Source organism: Cebus imitator, unplaced genomic scaffold (assembly GCF_001604975.1).
Source record: "Cebus imitator isolate Cc_AM_T3 unplaced genomic scaffold, Cebus_imitator-1.0 Scaffold225, whole genome shotgun sequence".
In the NCBI taxonomy this organism is placed as follows: domain Eukaryota; kingdom Metazoa; phylum Chordata; class Mammalia; order Primates; family Cebidae; genus Cebus; species Cebus imitator.
The window spans coordinates 1,725,846-1,751,413 of NW_016107540.1; positions in this window are offsets into that span (position 1 = coordinate 1,725,846).

The window sequence follows — 25,568 nt, forward strand, 5'->3', positions numbered from 1 at the left end:
TTTTTGAGACGGTGTTTCACTCTTATTACCCAGGCTAGAGTGCAATGGCATGAACTTGGCTCACTGCAACCTCCGCCTCCTGGGTTCAAGCAATTCTCCTGCCTCAGCCTCCCGAGCAGCTGGGACCACAGGCGCATGCCACCATGCCCAGCCAATTTTTGGTTTTTTGTTTTTTGGTTTTTTTTTGGTAGAGATGGGGTTTCACCATGTTGACCAGGATGGTCTTGATCTCTTGACCTTGTGATCCACCCGCCTCAGCCTCCCAAAGTTCTGGGATCATAGGCGTGAGCCACTGCGCCTGGCCAGCCCTCCTTTTTTGGTAATGCATGGTGTTGGGAGACAGGATTGCCCCATTACAGAAGTAACCTGTGCAGCTCCCTCTAGCATTCGTTCGTTAAGTATGAATCAACAGCTAAGAATCAGTAGACAATTAAGGAAACTCAAGAGCCTCAAGACAGGGACTGACAGACCCCAGAGGACACAACGATAGCATCCTAAGAGAGCTAAATCATATTTCAATTAGCACCCTAACATACTCAGTTGTGTAAGACATCCTGAGCAGTGGATCCCAACCCTCGGTAGTTTGCTCACCTCTTCCACCACACCCAGCAGCCATTTGACAACACCTGGGAGCATTCTTTCCTCTGGGCCTCCAGTGAGTAGAAGCAGGGATGCACCTAAACATCTTACAGTGCACAACATAGTCCCCAACAGCGAAGTGTGACACCCAAAAGTCTATTGTACTGGTGAAGAAGCATTGATTTATTTTTATTTTTTATTAAAAAATAAAAGAGCTATCTATTGGGTCCCATTCTGTTGCTCATTTTCTGCATATTACAACTCTCACTCATTATTAACAGTTCTTGAACAATAAGGCAGAAGCAATCTAAGAGAAAGAATCGAGAAGACCTCTTTTCCTAAAAGAAACATGAGAGAACAAAAGAAGAATGTATTGATTACATGAAGCTAACAGTCAAGCCAGTGACTTTGATAGTAAAAGCCAAGTACATCTCTAATAACTTAGATTTGAAGAACCAGGTGATCAAAAATAATAGGGGAGAAAAGGTAATGGCCATGAAGAATTGATTACAGATGTTTCGTGTCCATTTAAGGGGCATACAAGCCACAGAAACTGAGGAGAAAAAGAAGACAATCAGGTGAATGGCACAAGAATGTCTTCCTGAGTTGAAGTTGAAAAGGCCCATGGTATAGCCACACTAATTAATAAAAACTATCCGTGTTTAGAGAGATCCTTCTGAAGCTACAGATACACTACAAAAAAAAAAAAAAAAAAAAAAAAAAAAAAAAAAAAAAAAAAAAAAAAAAAAAAAAAAAAAAAAAAAAAAAAAAAAAAAAAAAAAAACCCAGAGAATCCTAAAATGTGGAGGACATAGAACAGGGTTCGATATGTATTACTTCATAAAAAAAAATTCAAATGAAAGAGATATCAATCAAAAGACAATGCTTTTAAAATTCTGACAGTAAATTAGAACTAAGCTTCAGTAACCAACCTAATACATTTTTCGAACCAATAAAGTTTGCTTTAAATGCACAAGATACAAAAATCATTAAGTAGAAAAATGAATATATATTTAGAATAAGTAATCAAAATAAATTATATTTTTAAAAGTTATTGATACAAATATCATAAAATCCTAAAAAATAATTTGTATTTACTAACGAAAGTATGTTTATTGTATTGTTCCTGTATCTTTTGACGACATAATCATTGTTCTCTTCTTACTCAGCATCAAGACTTATTACAACAGACAGCTGAGTAGTTAAGGTTATATAAATGTGGATAAGTAGGACAATTTAAGAGATCTAAACCTCTGAAATGGATGCCTGTGTATGTAGACACTTGATATGGGAAGATGTAGCAATGTAGAATAGAAAAAAATAGTTTTTCAGTAAAAAATTTAGAGCCAATTGCATATCCGTAGGAACAACTTAATCTTAATCCATCCCTCATTCTATGTTTTAAAATTAATTATAAATGCCTTAAAATTTAAAGGTAAAAGACAAATTAATAAAATTTTTAGAAAATGCATCACCACAAAAAATAAATGCCAAAGAAATTGGAGTCCTTTACTGTTAAAAATTTTTATTTATTTCCCATTTAATTAATTTTTCAAAATTTCAATAGCTTTGGGCATACAAGTGGGATGCCTAAAGTGGTTTTTGATTACATGGATGAATTCTATAGTAGCAAATTGCGAGATTTTAGTGGACCTGTCACCTGAGCAATGTACACTCCACCCAATATAGAGTCTTCTCCCCAACCCCACTCCCAATGTTCCCCTACCCTGAGTCCCCAAAGTCTAGTATATCACTCTGTATGCCTTTCCATCCTCATATCTTGGCTCTCCCTTACAAGTGAGAACAAACAGTATTTCATTTTCCATTCCTGAGTTACTTCACTTAGAATAATGACCTCCAGCTCCATCCAAATTGCTGCAAAAGACACTATTTTGTTCCTTTTTATAGCTAAGTAGTATTCCATGGTGCATATATACCACACTTTCCTTATCCACTCATTGGTGGCCGGGCACATATTTTTGTAATTGTAAGTTGCACTGCTGTAAACATGTGTGAATGTGTCTTTTTCATATAAAGACTTATATGAAGACATTATATCACTCTGTATATATTTGCATCCTCATATCCTAGCTCCGACTTAGCAGTGAGAACATACGATATTTCATTTTCCATTCCTGAGTTACTTCACTTAGAATAATGGCCTCCAGCTCAATCCAAGTTGCTGCAAAAAACATTGTTTAATTCCTTTTTATAGCTGAGTAGTATTCCATGGTGTGTATATACCACATTTTCTTTATCTAGTCATTGGTGGATGGGCACAAATTTTTGTAATTGTGATTTGTTCTGCTGTAAACCTGAGTGCGCATGTGTCTTTTTCATATGAAGACTTCTTTTTTTTTTTGAGTAGATAACGAGAGTAGAATTGCTAGATCAAATGGTAGATCTACTTTTACTTCTTTAAGGAATCCCCACATTCTTTTGGATACAGGCTGTACTAATTTACATTCCCACCAGCAGCATAACAATGCTCCCTTTTCAGTACGTGCACGTCAACATTTATTGTTTTCTGACTTTTTAATTATGGCCATTCTTGCAGAAGTAAGGTGGTATCTCAGTGTGGTTTTGATCTGCATTTCCCCAATGACTAGTAATGTTGAGCATTTCTTCATGTATTTGTCAGCCATTTGCATATCTTCTTTGTAGAAATGTCTATTCATTTTCTTTGTCCACTTTTTGAAGTAATTATTTATTTTTGTCTTGATGCCTTGTTGCAGTTTATTTGTAGATTCTGGTTATTAGTTCTTTGTCGGGTAGGTAGTTTGTAAATATTCTTTCCCATTTTGTGGATTGTCTGTTTACTTTTGCTATGCAGAAGCCTTTTTAGTTGAGCTAGATCCCATATATATATTTTTTGCATAGTAAGAGTTATGTCAATGAAATTCATATATATATGTGTATATATATATACACACACACACACACACACACACACACACACATATATATATATATATATATATATATATATATATAAATTTATGTTTTTGTTGCATTTGCTTTTGGGGTCTTAGTCATGAATTCTTTGACTAGGCCAATATCCAGAAGAGTTCTCCCAACGTTATCTTCTAGAATTTTTATGGTTTCAGGTATTAGATTTAAGTTTTTGCTCCATCTTAAGTTGACTGTTATATAAGGTGAGAGATAGGGATCAATTTTATTCTTTTACATGTGGCTTGCCAGTTTTCCCAGCACCATTTATTGAATATGCTGTCCTTTGCCTGATTTATGTTTTTGCATGCTGTGTCAAAGATCAGTTGGGTGTAAATATTTGGCTTTGTTTCTGGGTTCTCTTTTTTGTGCCATTGGTCTAAGTGCTCAGTCTTATCAGTACTATACTGTTTTGGTAAGCATAGCCTTGCATAATTTGTAGTCAGGTAATGTGACACCTAATTTGTTCTTTTTGCTTATGATTGTTTTGGCTATGTGAGCTCTTTTTGGTTCCATATGACTTTTAGGATTATTTTTTCTAGTTCTATTAAAAAATAATGATTATATTTTGATAGGAATTGCATTGAATCTGTAGATTGCTTGGGTATTATGGTCATTTTCACAATATTGATTCTTCCTATCCATGAGCATGGGATATGTTTCCATTTTTTGTGTCATCTATGATTTTTTTCAGCAGTGTTTTGTAGTTTTTCTTGTAAAGATCTTTAACCTCCTTCATTAAATATATTCCTAGGTATTTCAATGTTTTTGCAACTGTTGTAAGCGACTGAGTTTTTTATCTGATTGTCAGCTTCATCATTGTTGGTGTATAGCAGTGTTATTGATTTGTGTAAATTGACTTTGTAACCTCAGGCTTTACTGAATTGGTTTATCAGATTTGGTGAGAAAAGTATCTGCAACTTATACAACCAGCCAAAGGCTCATAAACAGAATGTAAAATTAGCTGCTAATATTTTATAAGAAATGTTAGACGATCTAAGAAAATTGGCAAGAGACTCCAACAGATGATTAGCAACAGAGAATATCCAAAAAGTCAATAAACCTACAAAAAGACACTCAATATTGTAATAAACAACGAATATACACTAAGATAAAAATAAAGTACCATGAGATACCATACAAAGCTTTTGGAAGACTGAGTAAAGACATCTGAAGGTTTTGTATGGTATCTCGTGGTATTTTTATTTTAGTGTTTATTCTCTATTAATGAAGTTGAGTGCTAGAGATACTGTGGAGCAACCTCATGCACTGCTGGTGGGACCATTAATTGCAGAATTAGTTTACATTACAAAGTTAACTATAAATGTGCCTATGAGCCAAAAATTTAACTCCTTGTTTTGTATCCAACATTTTTGCATAGTAAGAGTCATGTCAATGAAATTCATAGTAATGTTTTTTACATAGTTAAAAATTGAAATCAGTTACCTTCAATACTAGATTTAACAAGCAAATTTTTATACAATCATAAGATTGAAGATATTATTCATTTCAAAAATTTAAAATCAATACTTTTTCTTTCCTTTGCAAATTTCCTACAGCTCTTCAACAATCCTCAGTTTTTACCAATAACAATTCATGCATCTTACTTGGAATGTCATTTATCTCACTTAAGGTTTGGGATTCCTTTTAGATGACCTCATCTTCCTATTGACCACGTTTTCTCTGACTTCATTCATTTTGTGCCTTGCACTGAACTTAAGTAGGAAGCTATAGTCTGATGCCTTTACTACTTGTTGTAATCCTCATTTTTAATTTTACGATTTATTCTTGTGTATTATATTTGTAAGAATGCTCATAATTTCCACATGTTCTTGATTGCCTGTATTACTTTTAATCATTTTGCTAGGCCCTGGAAAATAAATGCTCCTTTCTGTCACTTATTTTCTAACTTACAGGGGTCTTTTAAGCTGGACATTGCAAATTTCACTTTTGAAAGCCTAATATTTTGACATGTATCACAACTGTAAATCATAACATTGCATTTGTTTTCTACAACTTTTTGAAAGCTCTCTTCCTGAAGTGCAAGGAACAGGTGACACATTTTCTCCTAAGCGACTTTTCATGTTTTTCCTTAACTCTGTCACTTCCATGACAGTTTCTCTGTTTTACCTACTCCTCTCACAATCGACAACTTTACAACAAAATATGATAAATGGAAGATTAATAGAATGTTTTGCTCCTAAACAATGGATTTCACATTGCTATCCACACGTGCAGTTATTTCCAAAGAAAGTTAAAGCTGCTATCATGCTTTCATACAAGCTATGTCTTATACAAAAGCTCAGGGAATGAAAAATGAGCCTGTTTTCCAACAGCAGTCAATCTTTACAAGCTATGCTGTGTCATAAAAAAGTCATAGCATATCATTCGAGACCAGCCTATCCAATATGGTGAAACCCCGTCTGTACTAAAAAATACGAAAATTAGCCAGGTGTGGTGGCACATGCCTGTAACCCCAGCTACCTGAGAGGCTGAAGCAGGAGAATTGTTTGAAACCGGGAGATGAAGGTTGCGGTGAGCCGAGATCACACCATTGCACTCCAACCTGAGCAACAGAGTGAGACTCCAACTCAAAAAAAAAAAAAAAGTCGTATCATATTACCACTTCTAAGGATCTGAACTCCAAAATATGGAAATATTCGCCATGCAATAATTGAGCCAATGAGGAAAGGACCATTATAAGAAGTTGACGTGTGACAAGTCGAATCGCATGCAAGATTCAGTTGATAAGAGGTAGTTGTCTTTCCTTTTTACAACTTGGGAGGAAGGCCTATGTGGGGAGGGTCTTTGATTTTTGCTTTGCATTTAGGTTTTTGGAAAGAAAAGGGAATGCATTGCAGTACTCATTCCCACAGCTTTTCTCCCTTCTCTGTCTCTCTCGCACCCCTTCTCCCCAACTCTTTCACTGCCACTGCCTTCTAATAAGGTCTCCCTTTGCCTCTTCCTCAGACTCGGGGTGGCGATCATCCAGAGAAGCTCAGAATCCATCCTGCAAGTTTTCTCTCAGGATTTCCCTACAGTCTGCTACACCTTCGTAAACATTCTCAGGATTAAGCTTCTCTCTCGTCAACCATTTGAGTATGCCAACTGATTCCTGCAAGGATTCTGTCTTCTTTTAGAAGGGCGGGAAAGAAAAAGAATACAGCTCTCATAGAAGGTGACTAGCATGAAACAAAATATTACCAGTGCTGGAGATTAGCTGCTCATGACTGATTTCGTGGTCTGGTGCCAGATCACATGCACCACGTTCGTATTTCTCGTTATAGAAGTGACATTTTATGTTATGCAGCTAGGTAATGGCACCATCAGGCCTAGACATAAAATATGCTAATTTGGCTCACAGACTATTAAATTATATATACATATGTATATCTGTATATACATATCTATATGTATATAAATGTTAAAAAATGTTAAAAGCAAATATATATACACACATATGTATATATATGTATATACGCATATATACATATATGCGTATATACATATACATGTGTATATACATATGCATATATATGTGTATATACATATACATATATATGTGTATATGCCTAAAAGTTGAAAGCAAATATATATATACACACATATGTATATATACACATATGTATATATACACATATATGTGTATATATGTATATACATACATACACATATAAGTGTATATACATATATATACGTGTATATATGTATATACGTGTATATACATATGTACATGTATATGTATATACGTGTATATACATATATACATGTATATGTATATATGTGTATATATATACACGTATATATATGTATATACACGTATATATACATATATACATATACACGTGTATATACATATATACACGTGTATATGTATATATACATATATGTGTATATACATATATACGTGTATATGTGTATACACATATATATACATATATGTGTATACATATATACACGTATATATGTATATATACATATATACACGTATATATGTATATACACACATATGTATATATGTATATACACATATACATTTATATACCTATGTGTGTATATATATACATATATATATTTGCTTTCAAAATTTTTTTAGGTATATTAAGTCACTTGAGATTTTTTACAATATGCTAAATGCAGTATGCTTACCGAGATACTTATTACTTCCCTAGGAGCTGGATTTTTTCTTTAAATTGAATAGAGAATTTTCAAGCATTTTAATTTAATTATTCAAGTGATTCCATTATTTTAAATATAAGAGCAATAGGCATGTAGAACTATACTGACAGTCAAAATGCCGCTTCAGCTAACAGGTAATAGTATTATAAAAACAACGGACCTTATAATCCATTTCAAGTTTAATATCTCCCAACTCTTGAGGGTGCTTGCTCAGGCTATTAAATTCTCTCAAAACCATTACTAACCTAGGGTTCCCTGTGAAGGGAAAACAGAGACTAAATAGGTTTCGCCGGAGAGAGCTACACCGTACCCTCACGTACAATGCGTTTGCTTTTTAAATACAGCAGACATGCTTGCGTGGCTCTCTGAGGTTGTTTTATGCTATCACTCTTCGTTTAATTTTAAACTATGTTCCGTATGAAACATAAAGTGAACCCAACAATAGCTTTGGCTGACACATGCTGTAAAATACGGCCTATGACATACAGTCATGTCTTTGTGCTATAAAATAGGTTTTATAGCATATTATCTTTCACTAGCAACCTATGTGCAAGAAAGAAAAATGGCCAAACAAAAGAGAAGCTAACATTTTTTTAATGTAAAATCTAGTTGTTTCTATTAATCTAACTTTGGAAGATGTCCCCTAAGCGTGTAAGCCATAAGTTTATCTGCATATAGTTGTTCCAGTGTTGTTTAGGTTTGCTCAGCAACTTTTATTATGACTGGCTTCAGAACATCCCACTAGTGCTGCTTTTATCCTGGAGGATAATATTACCTCCATCAACATCTCTGCCCGATTGTTTTCTTCATGTTTCATCTACTTTGGAGTTACTTTTTATTCTCCGAAGGACATTTTTACTATTTCTCTGCAGTAGTAAGATTCTATTGAAATAACCATACCCTAACTGTCTTTGACCCATAAGTGATCATGAATGCTTATGGAGTACCTTTGAAAAGCATTAATAAAAAGTCCCTAAAAGCATAATTTCACTTTTCACATGGCTGTATTTGCTCTCAGGCTAAGTTCAGAATGATGTATAGAAAAAAACAAACAAACAAACAAAAAAGCATGTCTTTCTGACCACCTGAATCTTAGCTATTTGGGATAGGGCATTAAATCAGTGAAAAAACAAACAACTTTGTGGAAATAGTGTAGATTTAAATAATGTCATTTTCTTCCCTGAAGAATAAAAGAAAGTCAACATAATACAATGACCATGCTAAATGCCTGTAACCGTCACGTTACATTTTTTTTTTTTTTTTTTTTGAGACGGAGTCTCGCTCCGTTGCCAGGTGCCAGGCTGGAGTGCAGTGGTGTGATCTCGGCTCACTGTAACCTCCGCCTCCTGGGTTCAAGCAATTCTACTGCTTCAGCCTCCCGAGTAGCTGGGACTACAGGTGTGCGCCACCACGCCCAGCTAATTTTTGTATTGTTAGTAGAGACGGGGTTTCACCATGTTGGCCAGGATGCTCTCGATCTCTTGACCTCATGATCTGCCGACCTCGGCCTTCCAATGTGCTGGGATTACAGGCATGAGCCACCACACCTGACCACACATTACATTTTTTAAAGAAGAGGGTGTATTGTCCATTTAACCATCATTTATATTCTCTATATTTTTTAAATTTAAAACTCAACATCTAGTTCAGTGTTTGCAACACTTTCTTTTTTCAGTAGTGAATAAGCAAATAAATGCAAATGTAGAACCTTTTTTTGTTATAATAATTACCACAACAATCCTAAAAGAGTGTTTATCTACATATAACTTGTATCCTACAATGTGAGATTCAAGTTTCTAAGTAAACATGGCTGTTTAAATTGCTTGATAAGAGACCTGACAAGCTGTCACATGAGAAATTTCTGTAAAATTGGCCAAATTAGAAGACTCCAAAAGACTTGGGAAAAATTATAAGGGACATCCACAGAAAATAACCTAGCAATGGTTCCGGAGCTGTGGTACAGGTGACCAACATCTTTCTGTTCCTTAGGGAAAGTAAATAAAATATATATTTTTTAAAGGGATAAATATTTCACATATTTGAAAAAACTTTGAGTACTTGAAAATATAGAGGTATGGAGATATATAACCCATTTTTCAACACCAATCCAATATAAATAATGAGTTAGAAAAGTATATGTCAGCAAAATCTATACATGTCTGTGGGGCTTTGCGGCTCAGTGTGTGCAGGAAGACAGTATGGTAGCCAGTATAGTACCTGGGGTGGGCACCTGAGTCAGCTGGAGGGCTTGACACAGTATGGGGTGCTGCATCCACCCCTACATTGTCTGCTTTAATCCATCTCGGGACCATACATTGAGAACCACTGCTGCATAACGGAAGGCCAACTTGGTTTTCTCTGTACGCGGGCAGCTTGGTTCTAGTTTTCACAGGTGGAGCCAGTGAAACTTTATGGGCCAATTCAATGCTGGTTGAGGGCCGGGAACCAATTTTTCTCTAAAAATAAAATGATGGGATATATGAATGTACATGCCTGTTGTTAAACAAAGTAGCTCAAACTCCTATGTTTATGTCTGCTTTTCCTTAAAACTCTACTGAAGCAATAAGGGGTTAAGTCCTCATGGAAAAGAATGCATATGAAGAAGGTTATAGTCCCTGCATGACAGTAAAATAGATGGATGATAAAAAGCTCTCTTGGAAAACTAGGGAAAATTACAGGGAAAGGCAATAGGAAGTGAGTTGGTTCCTCTTGCAGAAGTTTAGCAAGACTTCTGAACTGGATGCACCAGGTGCAGGTTCAATGTGGTAACCAGCCCTGACAGAGGGAAAGTTGTCTTTTTTTTTTTTTTTTTTTGAGACAGAGTTTCGCTCTTGTTACCCAGGCTGGAGTGCAATGGCACGATCTCGGCTCACCGCAACCTCCGCCTCCTGGGTTCAGGCAATTCTCCTGCCTCAGCCTCCTGAGTAGCTGGGATTACAGGCACGCGCCACCATGCCCAGCTAATTTTTTGTATTTTTAGTAGAGACGGGATTTCACCATGTTGACCAGGATGGTCTCGATCTCTTGACCTCGTGATCCACCCGCCTCGGCCTCCCAAAGTGCTGGGATTATAGGCGTGAACCACCGCGCCCGGCCTGAAAGTTGTCTTTAAGAGGGAATATTAGGTTCCTTTTCAATCCATCAGCAGCCATGTAGCCTCTCTTTTCTCACACTGGCAGAAAAAGGGGACATGATTTTCTTGGGAATTTAAATTTTAAAACTTCTGGACTTTGACACAACAGAATAAAAAATAATTAGAAAAAGAGGTGAACATCTGCATATAAAATGATATAACTTTAACCCTCCTGATTGCTTCCAAGGACAGCGGAACCCAGGACTCCAGCTGCCAGGAGATAGAGCAGAAGGTTCTACTCAAGGATAATTAATTGTCACAAAAGAAAATACTCCAAACATACTAATAATTTGGATTTCCCTCAACAAAACAACATTGTCTTAGTCCAACTACACAGCAGTGAAAACCAACCTTTGGCCAGTCCAAACAAGCACACATTTTATGTATGTATGTTTCTTAGCAATTCTTTTAATCAATATCCAAGAATGTGCAGTGATTCCAAGAAATTAGTAAAACATTTCCAACATAAAGAGAGGGAGGGGCCAAAACAAACAATGAGAATGAAAAGTATCCCAGAGGAAACAGAAAATGAGATGAAACTTAAGAAAACAAAGAACAAAATGCTAAGTTTATCTGTTAGATAACATACTTCATGATACAAGGAGCTGCTAAATATATGCATCATATACATATATAATAAGTATTGTGTATATGTCAATTCATAAAATACAAAAGGAGAGATTGAAAACTGCAGCAGAGTAATTTAAAATTTGGTAGAAAAAGATAAAGCTAAAGAAGTCTAAAATTAGAAAATAAAAGAGACAATAAGAAGGCAAATTGAAGAGTAAAAATAAGAGACAGAATCAATTCAGGAGATTAGATTTCTAAATAATGGGAGTACTGGGTGAAGGGAATTGAAAACATCAAGAGCGGAGTTGTCCAAGAAATTATAGAAGAAAATAAATCAGAACTGAGAAATGTGTGTGTGAAGATGAACAGAATCCACTAAGCCCAATACAAGTAAGATGAGAAGGATCCTACGTAAGGATTTGGGGAGAAAGGAAAAGAAAATGTCTTCTCTGGGAAAAATGAAACAGGGTGGCCAGGCTGCCTGGAGTAGCCATTGGAGGGCTGTGAATCGCAGTGCAACGAGATGAGCTGTTGTCACTGTGAGGTGTGTTTTATCAAGTGAGGACATGAGATACAGAGAGGCAAGAAACGATGAAGGAATTTGGAAGGGAGCTATACATCCATCATGACATGCAATGTTATTGTAGAAGGGATGCTAAGGCATCCCAGAGGGCTGAGCCCCTGAGAGGCTGAAGGATTTGCAGAGGTGAGGATTCCCGGATGTGAAGATTTATGGAGCAAATGCACCTGGAATATTGGCCTGAGAAGAAAATGCAATGATTTACATGTCTTTTTATTCTTTTCATGAAAACAAACAAGGAAAACAAAAGAAAGCAAAACAAAACACCACTCATGTTACAGCATAGCAGTATGTAATTTCAGAACACAAGGAATAAAAGAAAATTCCAGGCCGGGCACTGTGGCTCAAGCTTGTAATCCCAGCACTTTGGGAGGCCGAGGCTGGCAGATCACGAAGTCAAGAGATGGAGACCATCCTGGCCAACATGGTGAAACTCCGTCTCTACCAAAAAAATACAAAAATGAGCTAGGCGTGGTGGCGTGCACCTGTAGTCCCAGCTACTCGGGAGGCTGAGGCAGGAGAATTGCTTGAACCCGGGAGGCGGAGGTTGCAGTGAGCCGAGATTGTGCCACTGTACTCCAGCCTGGCGCCTGGTGACAAAGTAAGACTCTGTCCCCACCCCCCCCCCAAAAAAAAAAGAAAAGAAAATTCCAAAAGTTTCTAGAAAAGGGACAAAATCCCTGGGAGGCTGAGGCAGGGGAATTGCTTGAACCAGGGAGGTGGAGGTTGCAGTGAGCCAAGATCATGCCACTGCACTCCAGCCTGGGCAACAGAGCAAGACTCCATCTCAAAAAAAAAAAAGGACAAAATCTTAAAATCTTATAGAGAATATTGCTAATTTAATTGATATCAGGCTTTTCAATAGCAATGCTGGAAGCCAGAGGACAATGGAATGAATGAAGTCCTTAAAATAACGAGGGGAAGTTACTTCCCATAAAGAAATTAGATACCATCTAAACTTTATATGGAAATAAAACATTTGCAAACCTCTATAGATATCTAAAACTGTACATCTTGTGAGCTATAGGAGAATGGTTATCCTTCTCCCCCCACCACAGCCACCCACAGGAGTAAGCAAGAAGATAAAGAAATAGCATCCAGAAAGAAGCTACAAACACTCGAGAGGGTGACGGGTTGCCCAGGACAATGATGAAGGGAAGATGGAGAACACCAGGGCAGTCAATCTAGAGTTCCCAGTAAAGACTGATGGAAAAGAATGGTTGGTTCCCGAGAAAAATGCAACAAATTAATTATCAAATAATTTGAAAATATGTAAATGCATTCTTTTTTCCCAGGTGGTCTAAAAATAGTTACTAAAGTAAAGGAAAACATAGTATTTTAAAATATGTACAAAGAAATGTAATTATAACATGTTATTTGCCAAAGCTGTAAAAATATTCAGTCATAATGTCATAGTCAGTGACTTACCAACAACAAACATAATAGAGGGAATGAAGTGTGTGTGTGTGTGTGTGTGTGTGTGTGTGTGTGTGTGTGTGTTCATGTTGCAGGTACATACATGTATATAAGACTTAGAACTTTAACTTTTGTATTGGGAAGACAACAAAATACATCTAAAACTGAAAAAAGTAGCTCTATAAGTGTTAAGTAAAAATATGAGCATAAACACAAGGGAATACTTAGCAATATCTGAGAAGTTTGCCTCCAGGGAGCAGTTGGAAGGAAAAGAACAAGAAAGGAGAGTTTTGTTAGAAAGCAGATAGTGTAATTTGACTTTTTAGATTTGCTTATTATATTAAGCTTTATACCTGATTTATATTTTATTTGAAAATAGACAGCTTTCTTATAAGTAAAGCTATTTAATCCTTCTTTATGAAATACTTATTTGAAATTTAAATAAGAAGCAAGCACTTTTCCTCACCCATTCATGTCATTTCTAAGAGCGAAGGAAAGTAAAGTAGAATTTCTTTAACTTTCCGGAAATGTAAATCCACGTAATACCTAAGTATGTTAAATGGCCGATGTCATTATAACAAGAAAGCTTGTTATTAATCATAAGACTAGGCTTCTGCAGTTATGAGAAATGAACTTCTCCTCCACAAGTAATTATTAAGTGTTAAATCCTAGATGTCAGCTGCAAGAGGGAGAGAGAGAATGTGGGTACTGTAAATAGAACAATTCTATGATTTCTCATTTAACCTACGAGCCGCGTATCTCCTGTGATCAGCTGCCTATGGAAAAGACTGGCTAAGAGTTTCATTTAAAATAAGTGGCCTTTTCCAGATGGCTTTGATTGCAAAGAAGCCAACAGTGGGCACAGGGTTCATTAGCATTGGGAAGAAAAGTCAGGGGGTGGGGAAAGATTAGGTAAGACATGGCAGACAAACTAATCTAAAGCCAAATGAATAAACAGCAATATTTGTAAACTCTCATACTTTAATTTTCTCCTTTTCTTAAATTTTCTTAGAAAAGCTTAACAACAGAAAAAAAAATGAACATAGACTTAAAAGGCTATACAATAGGATAATTTTATCCATGATGTAAATTACCTTTGTTTCTAAACCTTCAGAAAATTCATTTTGAGGTTTCTTTAACCTGTATTACATATGAACATTAGTAATTTGACTCTGAAGTCATGATATATTCTATTGGAAAATGGGCTATGTTAATTACGCATGATTATTTTGAATATTTCTTTTGTAATTTGAAAATATCTTATATTTTCAGTATTAACTTCTTAATGTCAATTAGTTTGAATTTTCCATACCTAAGCAGAGCATCAGTGGGGTTTCTAAATTAATGAACTTCCCTTTACCAAAATACAGGGAATGTGACTAGATCTGTCCTTCCATTATTAACTTCAGCTTGATTGAATACATTCTTAATGGCACGAACCAGTGTTTTTTCAAAAACAGACAGCCTACTTTGTGCATAATTCTAACTCAGATTTTCTCTAACTCACAAAGTAAGGTAACAAAAATAAAACTTGAAGGAAAGAAAAGGCCCTGTTATACTGAGCTGTAGTCATACTTAGGAAAGCTTAATGAAGTTATATTTTAGCAGCATCCTGGAGAGTTCACAGAATGTGAGAGGTGAAAGGGAAGGAGGTTATTTTAGATAGGCAAAGAAATGTGTCAGGAAAGCACAGATCTCATTGGAAACATGCATAGACTTGCATGTGTGAAGGGAAATGATTAGCACAGAGAATAAATATAGATGAAAAAAAATGGCATATATGGACTGCATTTTGCCAAGTAGATTCTTTATCTATCCACCCCATCAAAGCACCTGGTCAACAAATCCAAAAATCAGTTGACTATCTCTCTTTTTAGGCTTATTTGAAACCTTATTTTAATTTACACTGTCTTAAAGAAAAAAAGAGGATTACGAAACTAGTAAAGACACCACGCTAAATGCCTTTAATAGAACAGAAAATATTAGGATAGGGATGTAGAACTGTAACTTTAGAAGTAACGTGATGTCATTAACAATAGTGTTAGGTAACAAGTGTTCTTCTGATAGAATGTGGATGACGCTTTCAGATGCTTTCATCATTGCATCATCCTAGATATATGTTACGTTCTGTATGGCATATCTTCTTTCGCAAACATTGGCAGTGTCTATACTTCAGGGCAGACTGAGCACTGTGTGAAGGTTTTCAAGCTTTTTCTTTTAGGATGCTCTCAGAGTCAGATTCTATAGTATAGAGACCTTACTACAAGCTTCACAGATGGATGTTAGATGTATCCCATCTTGCTAACACTCCAGGCCTCAAGATCTCTCATGCTCCTCATCTGGCCTCACATCTGAACATCACTCCCCAGTCCTCTACACAAGTTATTAATTTTCAACTCTCTTTCCAGAAGTCACCCTCTCTTCACTTTAACTCACTATTGTTCACTGTTCCTGTGCTTTTCCCCTCAGGCTTCACTTTTTCAATTTGATCTTCAGCTGAACACAGATGCTTATTCAATGCCATAAGTTGACATATATTTTTGCAGCTCCTTTCTGTGGCCATCTTTATCAGCCTTGGATGTCAATCCTGACTATACTTCCAACCCAGTCATATGCAATGATCTTCACTTTGAACATGGGAAGTTGTTGATTACCATGTAAATCACGGAAACTGGGGAAATTGAAGTCTTCTATGAAGGTCAACTACTAATGCTTTCTGCCTGAAAACATTTTCCCCAAAATGTCTTTTTCCTGTGCTCTTTTTTCCAGAAAAAGTCTTTACATTCCCCCTTCCTTCAGCTTCCAACATTTTCCTGATTCTCCAGTATCTTCAGTTTGATATCAATACAGTTATGTCTGTATTTACTCTACTTAGATGATATATTAAGCTTCTCCAAAAACATCATTTTAGATAGGTTTCCCATCGTGTTCTTTTCTGTTTGTTTCATAAAATTTTACTTTTGTGCTTGTTTTATAAAATGGTTTGGGCAAAAGTCCACAATTTTGTTTTGTGGTAAAATTTATAGGTTTATCAATATTTTCAAAAGCAGCCCTCTTAGTATGTGTTTATTTGGTTATTTAAAAACCACTGACTACTCATATTTTATTTTATTGATCACAGTTTCTACATATTTCTTGGAGTGTGAGGTTTCTATTGAATGTTTGGGGAAAGTTTTGTCTGGTGTATCTGTGGTTTGCTGTGTGTAGAGAATAGGCCTCTGACTGTAATATAAGGCTCTCCTAATTCGATATCTTCCCGTGTACAAACCACAGTCAACATTCCTCTGTGAAAGGCAGTCCTGTATTTCCATTGCAAATCACATTCAGATCCGGGTCCAGGATTGGTCATGAAGTCCAACTGGGACCCTTTGTAAACAAGAAAACTAGATATTAAAATATAAATCTGCTTCCCTGCACAGACAATATGTAATTATGGAATATTAATAAAAAGTGTAGGATCACGAGGTCAAGAGATCGCAACCATCCTGGTCAACATGGTGAAATCCTGTCTCTACTAAAAATACAAAAATTAGCTGGGCATGGTGGCACACGCCTGTAGTCCCAGCTACTTGGGAGGCTGAGGCAGGAGAATTGCTTGAACCCGGGAGGCGGAGGTTGCAGTGAGCCGAGATCGTGCCACAGCACTCCAGCCTGGGTGACAGAGTGAGACTCTGCCTCAAAAAAAAAAAAAAAAAAAAAAAAAAAAAAAAAAAAAAAAAAAAAAAAAAAAAAAGGAAAAAGAAAAAGTGTAACTTGATTCCTACTTACAAAATAAGCACCAGTTATCGTGATTCCATAGGAGTCAGTATATCGTTCTGGGCAGGAACGGTAAAGGCTTACATCCTGGAATAGGTAGAATATTAAAGAATCCACGGCACAATAACATTTAGATTGGGGTTTCCACCATTTTCCCAACATCCTGCAGAGTTAAAGGGAATAAAAGCTATGATTTTCCACTGTGACTTACATTGCCACACTTTCATTACCAAATTGTACGTTGATTAAGATGGGATGTGATGAAGAGTGCCTGGAATCTCAGCTTACAGTAGTTAAACGACCCCGGGTCTCACTCCTCGCTCGCACAGAGCTATGCCGTCAGGACCCTGCATGCCTTTGCTCCATGAATTCCAGTGCAGTCCAGGCTGCTTGGAGGTTTCCAGTTAGACATCCCTAGAACATTGTCTTCACGGCCCAGCGTGACTCCATGTTCACACCGCAAGCAGCAGGAAGAAAATGAGAAAGAAGTGACAGAAGTTGTGAGTGAGGCAGCTCTTGTTTAAGGAAATGTTTCAGAAAATGGCTCTTCATTTTCCCCTGATAGACCAGGACACAGTCATATCATCACACCTGGCTAGAAATGGGTCTGAGAAATGGACTTAAAGAAGGGTACACCAAAACACTGGACGCTTCTTTATGCTTTCCCGTTCCTGGATGCTTACTGCATGGAAATTACAATGGGGGTGGTCTCACAGTCCTTACTTAATTACTTAATCAATTTCTGTTCTTTATTCCTCTTCAAATATCTCAAACTCATTGTCAGCACAATTTTTTTAGATGCTGTTCTTTCTGCCTAAATACTTAGCCTCTCTCTCCATCATATCTCAGGTTAAATTACACTTCCATGGAATTGTCTATTTTCTTATTAAGAATAATCTCAATCTTAGTATACTATTGTGTCTGATTTTTTTACTCTGTGTCATTCACTAGATTTTAAGTTCAGTATGAAATCCAGACAAGAACAGTTCAAGAGCAAAAAGCACAGGGCCAGATGCATAATTAATGCTCAACACTATTTGTTAAAGAAATAGATACAAGCAATATGTAAGAAATAGTAAAACAGGTGGACCATGTAATATGTCGTTTACCTCACCATTCTGTCAGAGTGCCCTGTACATATTAAAGCTTAATAAACACTTGTTAAACCAGGAAAAAAATGAATAAGTGCCATGTTATTTGGCCTTACTCTGCATATGCCAAACAATTTAGGTAAGCCTTCTCAATCGTTAAGATGTACTACTTTTAGAGGATAATGTGTCCTCGGAGCAAGTTTGCTTCATATTTAATGATATGTTTGTTTGAAAAACTTGTGTGTGTGTGTGTGTGTGTGTGTGTGTGTGTGTGTGTATCTATACTATTTACTCATATTTACTAATATACAAGGTTTATAGATGAGGCTTGACTAACCTGAAGGTAAGATTCATACCTGGAGCATTTTTATACCCAGTTCCCAGGCCAGCCCCAGCATAGAGACAACAGATCATTTACATTTTCTGGTTTACCACATAAACTGCTGATTACTTTCCTATTCTGGAATAATACTGTTCAGAACAAAATGCAACTCTTAATATTCCTCTGCCTAACTATTTGCTATTATGAAGATTATGCCTTTCGGTCAATGATATGTTTTGATACTCCTTTCTCTATCTTTTTCCCAGACGTTTTCCTGAGATTTTTATCTCTTAATGACTTTACAGGAATGAGAGTAATGATGGAAACTGTTTGAAAGAACACTGCTTCCTCAGTAGAGAGCAGCAGCCTAGTTCTCTGGCTATGTTTGACCCAGGATGTCTTACTCAGTCCACGAATTAAGGACTCTGTTTTCTGCAGCGGAGATTAAGTAGATCCCATTCTGTTCCTTGGCTTTGTACTTAGGCCAAACTCTTCTGAGTTTCTGGCACTAATATTTCCCTTAGTGTTAATTTTTAGATGTCCTATTACTTTTGATAATTGTGGATTTTAGTGGGCAATGGGAAGTGACTATCTCAGAGGTTGTTCTAGAAGCCATTTGCTCTTAAAAGACTGTGGCGATCCACTCTGCGCTGGTGGAGTCTGAGATGTGACGGTGGACATTGTCAGCTCAGCGTTTTTGTCAGGCAAAACTTTAAGTAGTTACTATGCGCCAGTGTTCTGAGCACTTTACAAACAGCAACTGGCGCCGTCCATATAACAATGCTGTGATGATAATTGACTCTGTTTTGCAGATAAGAAAATTGAAGCCCAGAGGGGTTAAGGGCTTGGCTCCAGAGTCAACGCTCCTGGTCGGGCCACGCTGTTGCTTCTCCCTGCCTAACTGTGAGGCACCTTTCTGCGCATTGCCAATGCAACACCCATATCCAGCTTTACGGCCCCTTCCGCTATGATATCGTACATGCCAGATAAAAAGCAACAATTGAAAATTGTGATTCCTTTTACCAAAACATTTTCCACTTTTCCTTTTTGTTAATTCAGGAGTTCTTATAAGCCTAAAGTGATATACATCATTCTATTCTAGTTTTGTTGTTGTTGTTGTTGTTTTTTGTTTGTTTGTTTGTTTGTTTTTGTTTTTGTTTGAGATGGAGTTTTGCTCTTGTTACCCTGGCTGGACTGCAATGGCGCGATCTCGGCTCACCGCAACCTCCGCCTCCCGGGTTCAGGCAATTCTCCTGCCTCAGTCTCCTGAGTAGCTGGGATTACAGGCACGCGCCACCATGCCCAGCTGATTTTTTATATTTTTAGTAGAGACGGGGTTTCACCAGGTTGACCAGGATGGTCTCGATCTCTTGACCTTGTGATCCACCCGCCTCGGCCTCCCAAAGTGCTGGGATTACAGGCTTGAGCCACCGCGCCCGGCCCCATTCTATTCTAGTTTTAAAAAAAAATCAACGTCAGCCACCATTTATGCTGTCATTATACATGGTAAATTTAACTTTGCAGAACTAGAGAGAAAATGTTTGTCCCTGTTTCAACAATGCACAGGTGGTGTCCCAGCTTTCACATGAGAAACCTATTTCACTGAAACATTTTAATAGTTCTGTTTCAAACATTATAATTAGTAAATTAGATTTAAAATAACTTTCTTCAAGCTGGGGCGCTGGTTTTCTCCTGCCTTCAGGCTTGTACCCCAACTGCAACTTATAAAATTGGTGTTCCTGGTTCTCAAGCCTTCATGCTTAAACTAGAATGACGCCTTCAGCTGTCCTGGGTCTCCAGCTTTCTAGCTGCAGATTCAGGATATCTCAGCCTCTATAATTCGCATATACTTCTCATTGGATTTTTCTGGAGAAATCTGACTAATACAGCTCAGTTTGTCAATCTCTGCAAAGCCAGTGGAGATTTTCATAAGAGTCCATTAAATCCGTTGTCAACATCATAATGATCATCTTCTTTGGTTATAGAATTTGAGGTTGAGAGTACTTTTCTTTTTAGCATTTTTTCCTCCCAGCAATTCAAATATATCATTTCCTCATTTTATGGCTTTCGTTGTTTTTGTTTAGAGGACAGTTGGCAATCTTAGTCATTTGAAAGTAGTTTCTCTTTTTTTCTAATTGTTTCTAAAATTATATTTTTGTCTTTAATTTTCAGCAGTTTTATTATAATACGTTGGGGTTTTTTTTGTATTTTGATTGCTTGGGGGGTGGTGTTCTTAAAATCTATGGTCTTATATATTTTATTGGCTTTTTAAAATTCTCACTTACTATCTCTAGAAATATTGTTTCTGGCCTATGCTTTCTCTTGCCTCTTTTTAGGGGACCTCAGTTACATGTGCACTGGACTTCTTCACTGTGTTATCTGTGTTTTTCATGTGATTTTTTGTATTTTCAATTCCTTTACCTCTCCATTTTTTATGATGGATATTTTCTGTCTTTGTCTATATCTAATCTTTGTCTAGCTTCATCCAGTGAATTCTGAATTTGTATTATATTTTCAGTTCTAGAATTTCAAATAAGTTCTTTTATAGTTCCCCGTTCTCTGCTGAAGTAGTTTTGTCTTTTATTTCTTTGCATATATTTTTCATAGCTACAATAAAGCCTAATCTGATAACTCTATTATCTGTATACCCTGAAGGTCTATTTTTACTGTCTGTTATTTTTCTTTGCAAAATGACATTATTTTTCTTTGCAAAATAACATTATTTTTCACATCTTGTATCACATTACTTTGTCTCCCCATATATTGATTATTTCTCTTTGAGTTACAGACATTGTATTTGAATAATTATAATAATAATGTTAAGCTTGAGTTAATATCATCTTCCTCTGAGACTGATTTATATTTGCTTCTGGAAGGAAGCTAAGGGATTAGCAATCCCATATGTCCTTGACCTAGTCATAGATTTAAATGATCCAAAGCTGGTTTTCTGTCCCTGGTATGACCAGTCTATTTATGAATCACTATTACTCCTGTTATTACCCAATGAGTTCTTCTTGACTACTATTCAGATAAAGTCAATTCACTGAGGCAGCGATATTACAGTAGACATTTTAATAATTACAGGGCTATCCAAGCTAAAGGATGGGAGTACTTATTACTCAAATCAGCCTCCTTAAGAGCTCAGAGGCTAGGGTTTACCAAGGATAGTTTGGCAGGTAGGAGGCTAGGGAATGGAGAGTGCTGATTGGTTAGGTCAGGGATAAAATGATAGTAGGTTGAAGCTGTCTTCTTGTGCTGAGTCAGTTCCTGGGTGGTGAGTCACAATGGCAGATAGGCCCATTTCTTAATATTGGTTACTGGTTCAGGCGGACCACCAGCTAGCCCATGAAATCCCAGGGTCTAGAATATACCTACAATACCAACCTTAGGTCTTACAACAGTGATGCTATTTACAGGAGCAACTGGGGAGGTTACAAATCTTGTGGCCTCTGGTTGCATGTCCTCTGGGCAGCTTGGAGGTTAGAAGCAAGACAGAGTCAGTTATGTCAGATTTATTTCACTGTCATAATTTTTCTGCCACATTTCTCTCACTGTCATAATTTTTGCAAGGACAATTTCACTCCTAGATATAGAACGTTGAGATCCCATCCCAAATCCTGTCAAGGAGGTTAGTAGGGCCTTCTTTAGCAGGCTCTAAGAAAAATTCCCTTATTCACAGCTTCTCACTCTTCCAAACTTACATTAACTTCTGGGAATTTAGATTTCATCCCTAAGGGAAAAGCAGTCTGCAACACTGGGCTCACTTCCTGTGAAATTTCATCTCGCAGTCCTTGGCCCTCTAGTTATGCCTGTCTTTTGTCTCTCCAATACATTCAGATTTTTTTTTCATATTTCCTAATTTTTTGGCTTCTTTCTGAATTCTTCTTGGTGAAAAGACTCATCTTAAAGGACAACAACTGTTCTTTCCTTCACGCAGGACAAAGAAGCAGCTACTGACATATTAACCACCTCCATAACATCTCCAGAAAAACCAGCGATCCCTGCCATGGGTTGGAAAGGCCCACTGTGAGGCATATGTGAAGGTCAAATGAGAGAACCTAGACAAAGTGATAAGTTATTGTTTCTTTTTTCTTTTCCTTTTCCAGGTTCTGAGACGGACTGCTTGGTAAGTTTTGTAATGCTCCTGCTTCCCTCTTTGTTCCAGTCTCTAAAAGGTCAGAGCCATATTTTGATCTTTCTACCAACTTATGATTCAGAACTTTGTAATATGTCCTTTGTGGAACAATCGTAGCTCAATTTCATTGTATTGTCTGTGTTCCAAGTGTTTCGTCTATTTTACTTAACTCTTGTTCTATTGTGTGTGTCTATATAAGCCACTGTCAATCATTTGCATGGGAGATGGGACATAAAGAAACAAATTAAGTAATTTAAATAAAAATATTTAGATTAAAAAATATGTTATATTTATGTTTGCATTTTCAAAACACACTGAAGTCAGGACATGGTAGTAGATGTTTTAAGTTAATGCACATATATTTGCATAAAGCAAATTTTAATTTGTTACCTAATTAACTTTTTTCCGATACTGAGCATAATATGACACAGTAACTAAAAAAAGTTAATTAGGTAACAATGACTTTTAATACACAATTTGTTCCGTGCCTGTATTTTTATCTAGGTATTTAAATATTTCAGTTGTTTATGGCATTTCTGGACTCCTTCAGTATATCTCAGTGTATATTTAACCTACGTGACCAGAATTGAAATAGTAAATCTAAAACTACGTATTATTATCTGATTTATAAATAACCAAAACTACTCGTCATTCATCGGCTGCTTCTAACCTCCTCTCTCTTCTGTGTGGTGCAGGCTCCCCGCCTGTCTGTTTATTGTCTGTGGGTACAGCCTTCCCTATTCTTCTGTTCTTCCTCTTGATCCTTGCTACTCTCCACAGTCCCCCAAATCAAACCCTGCCACATAAGATGTTGACATTTCCTTGTGATCTCCTGCCGCATCTGCCTCTTTATTTCTCTCCAACGTATCATGAATTATCACGCAGGTTTTTATTTTATCTAAGAAATAAACTTTATAAAAATGAAAAGACATTCCCACACTATGTCTGGAGTGGTCGGGGCACAGAAATCCGTGCCAGTTGCAGGCTGCTGGGGAGCTGGAAAAACATCCAGAATCCTGTGCCTCACAGTGCTCGCCACTGTTTGAGGAAACCAGGGAGTCTTAGAAAAATACCTGGGACACAATTCTGCACATGAGGCATACCATCAGAAACAAGTAGTTGAGTGCTCCAAGGTAGAACAGCTCATTCTGAGAACAGAGAAGTACTGAAAGGGAAATAAATTAAATTCCAGGAGGATTCAGAATTTGAGTTGGATGCATAGAACTAGATCAAAAGCAGAAAAGACTCTCAGAATTAAGCCACGGATGCTGGAAGGCACAGGGCACAGAAGAGCTCATTCTAGCTAAGGAATGGCTAGACATAATATTAAGAATCTGGGGTGGGTTTTCAGTACAAAGCCTGAAAGACAGACAGAGTCAGGCTTCATCTGGCAGAAAATGAAGGTTTTTCACTTGAACTGAAGTGACGTGAGTGAGGGTTTTCTTTTAGGGAGCTCAATAGGCTGTTTCTGGGTGCTTCTCTTGGCCGGTTTCTGAGTGCACAGGCTGAGTGCAATAGAACCATTAGAGAAACAAGGTAGTAGTCTCATCTAAAATAATAAAGGAGCATGATAGATGAGGAGCAGTGGAAATGGAAGAAAAAGGTAACAATCTCAAAGTCAATAAGGGGGCTTGGAAGAACAAGAGAAATGGGAATTGTAGAAAAAAACAAGTCTCTCTCTCTCTCTCTCTCTCTCTCTCTCTCTCTCTCTTTTGAAACTGACTTTTGTATCATTTCTGTTCTATTTATTGATGTCCACATATAAGTTTATAGTGTACACTCAGAAAGACTTATTTTCAAGCAGATCTAAATTAATAAAATAATTTCCAAGAAATTGTTGTCAGTGGCTAAGTTTTTCTCCCAAATGTTGATTCATGACTTGAAAACAATAGTGACTCATCTTATCATTTAAAAGGTGGCTTCCATGTATTTCTTTGAGTACGGGGATGATAAAAATAAGTGTGAAATGCCAAGAATGGTCAGTAATTTAAAGTGTCTAAGTGTAAACACACTTACACAGTATACTTCAACTAAAAATGAAATAAAATTATTCTTTCTAGCCTTTTTAGGCCAATGTGTGACATACAAATCTAGATACAAAGGGAGGTCTTTGGAAATCTAGATATCGTTCATAGAAAATCGTGTTCTGTCCTTATTTATTTTGAACCAGCTTATCTTTCCTTCAGGCCTGTTCTCCTTAGACTCATCTATCGTACACGACCATCTTTCAGGGTGATTGATTTTGTTTGTTTGAGCTTGCCTTTAGCTTGGACACTTGGCCAAGATTCTTTTCATTCTGGCTCAGATCAAAGAAAATAGTCTCCCTACTGAGATCTGATTTTGAGCTTGGGTCCACTGGGTGATACTCCAGCCAAAGCAGTTTTAATAACTGTTGAATTTCAAATAAAAACTGAGACTATTACCAGACTAGTTAGACAGTATGCCTTCTGGATGTAGTAAATCAAACTATACTACTGAATTTGGTTAATATATTTGAAAATGTTTAAACTTTATATAATGCATACAGCTGTGCTCAGTTTGCAACTGAGGGACTGTATTAACTTCTCTTCTGGAGTCCACAAGGGGCATGGTTCCAAAGGCAAGAACTTCCCAGCGACATGCCTGACCTGCCTTCTTTCACATCTCCAACCAGGAGACTAGAGTTATTTGTCTAACTTTCCCGTGTTCGGGAAAGATAGACTGCCCAGGTAAGCTTCCTTTTTTTCATAAAAGCCCAGGAAAGGCCCTGGAAAGAGGTGCTTTTGTTGTGGGGCGGACAGCCAATCCCATGACAAAGTCGAAGATCAGTCACTCCAGTGGAAGTTTGAGGGAACTCCTCTCATGGAACAAAGACTTGA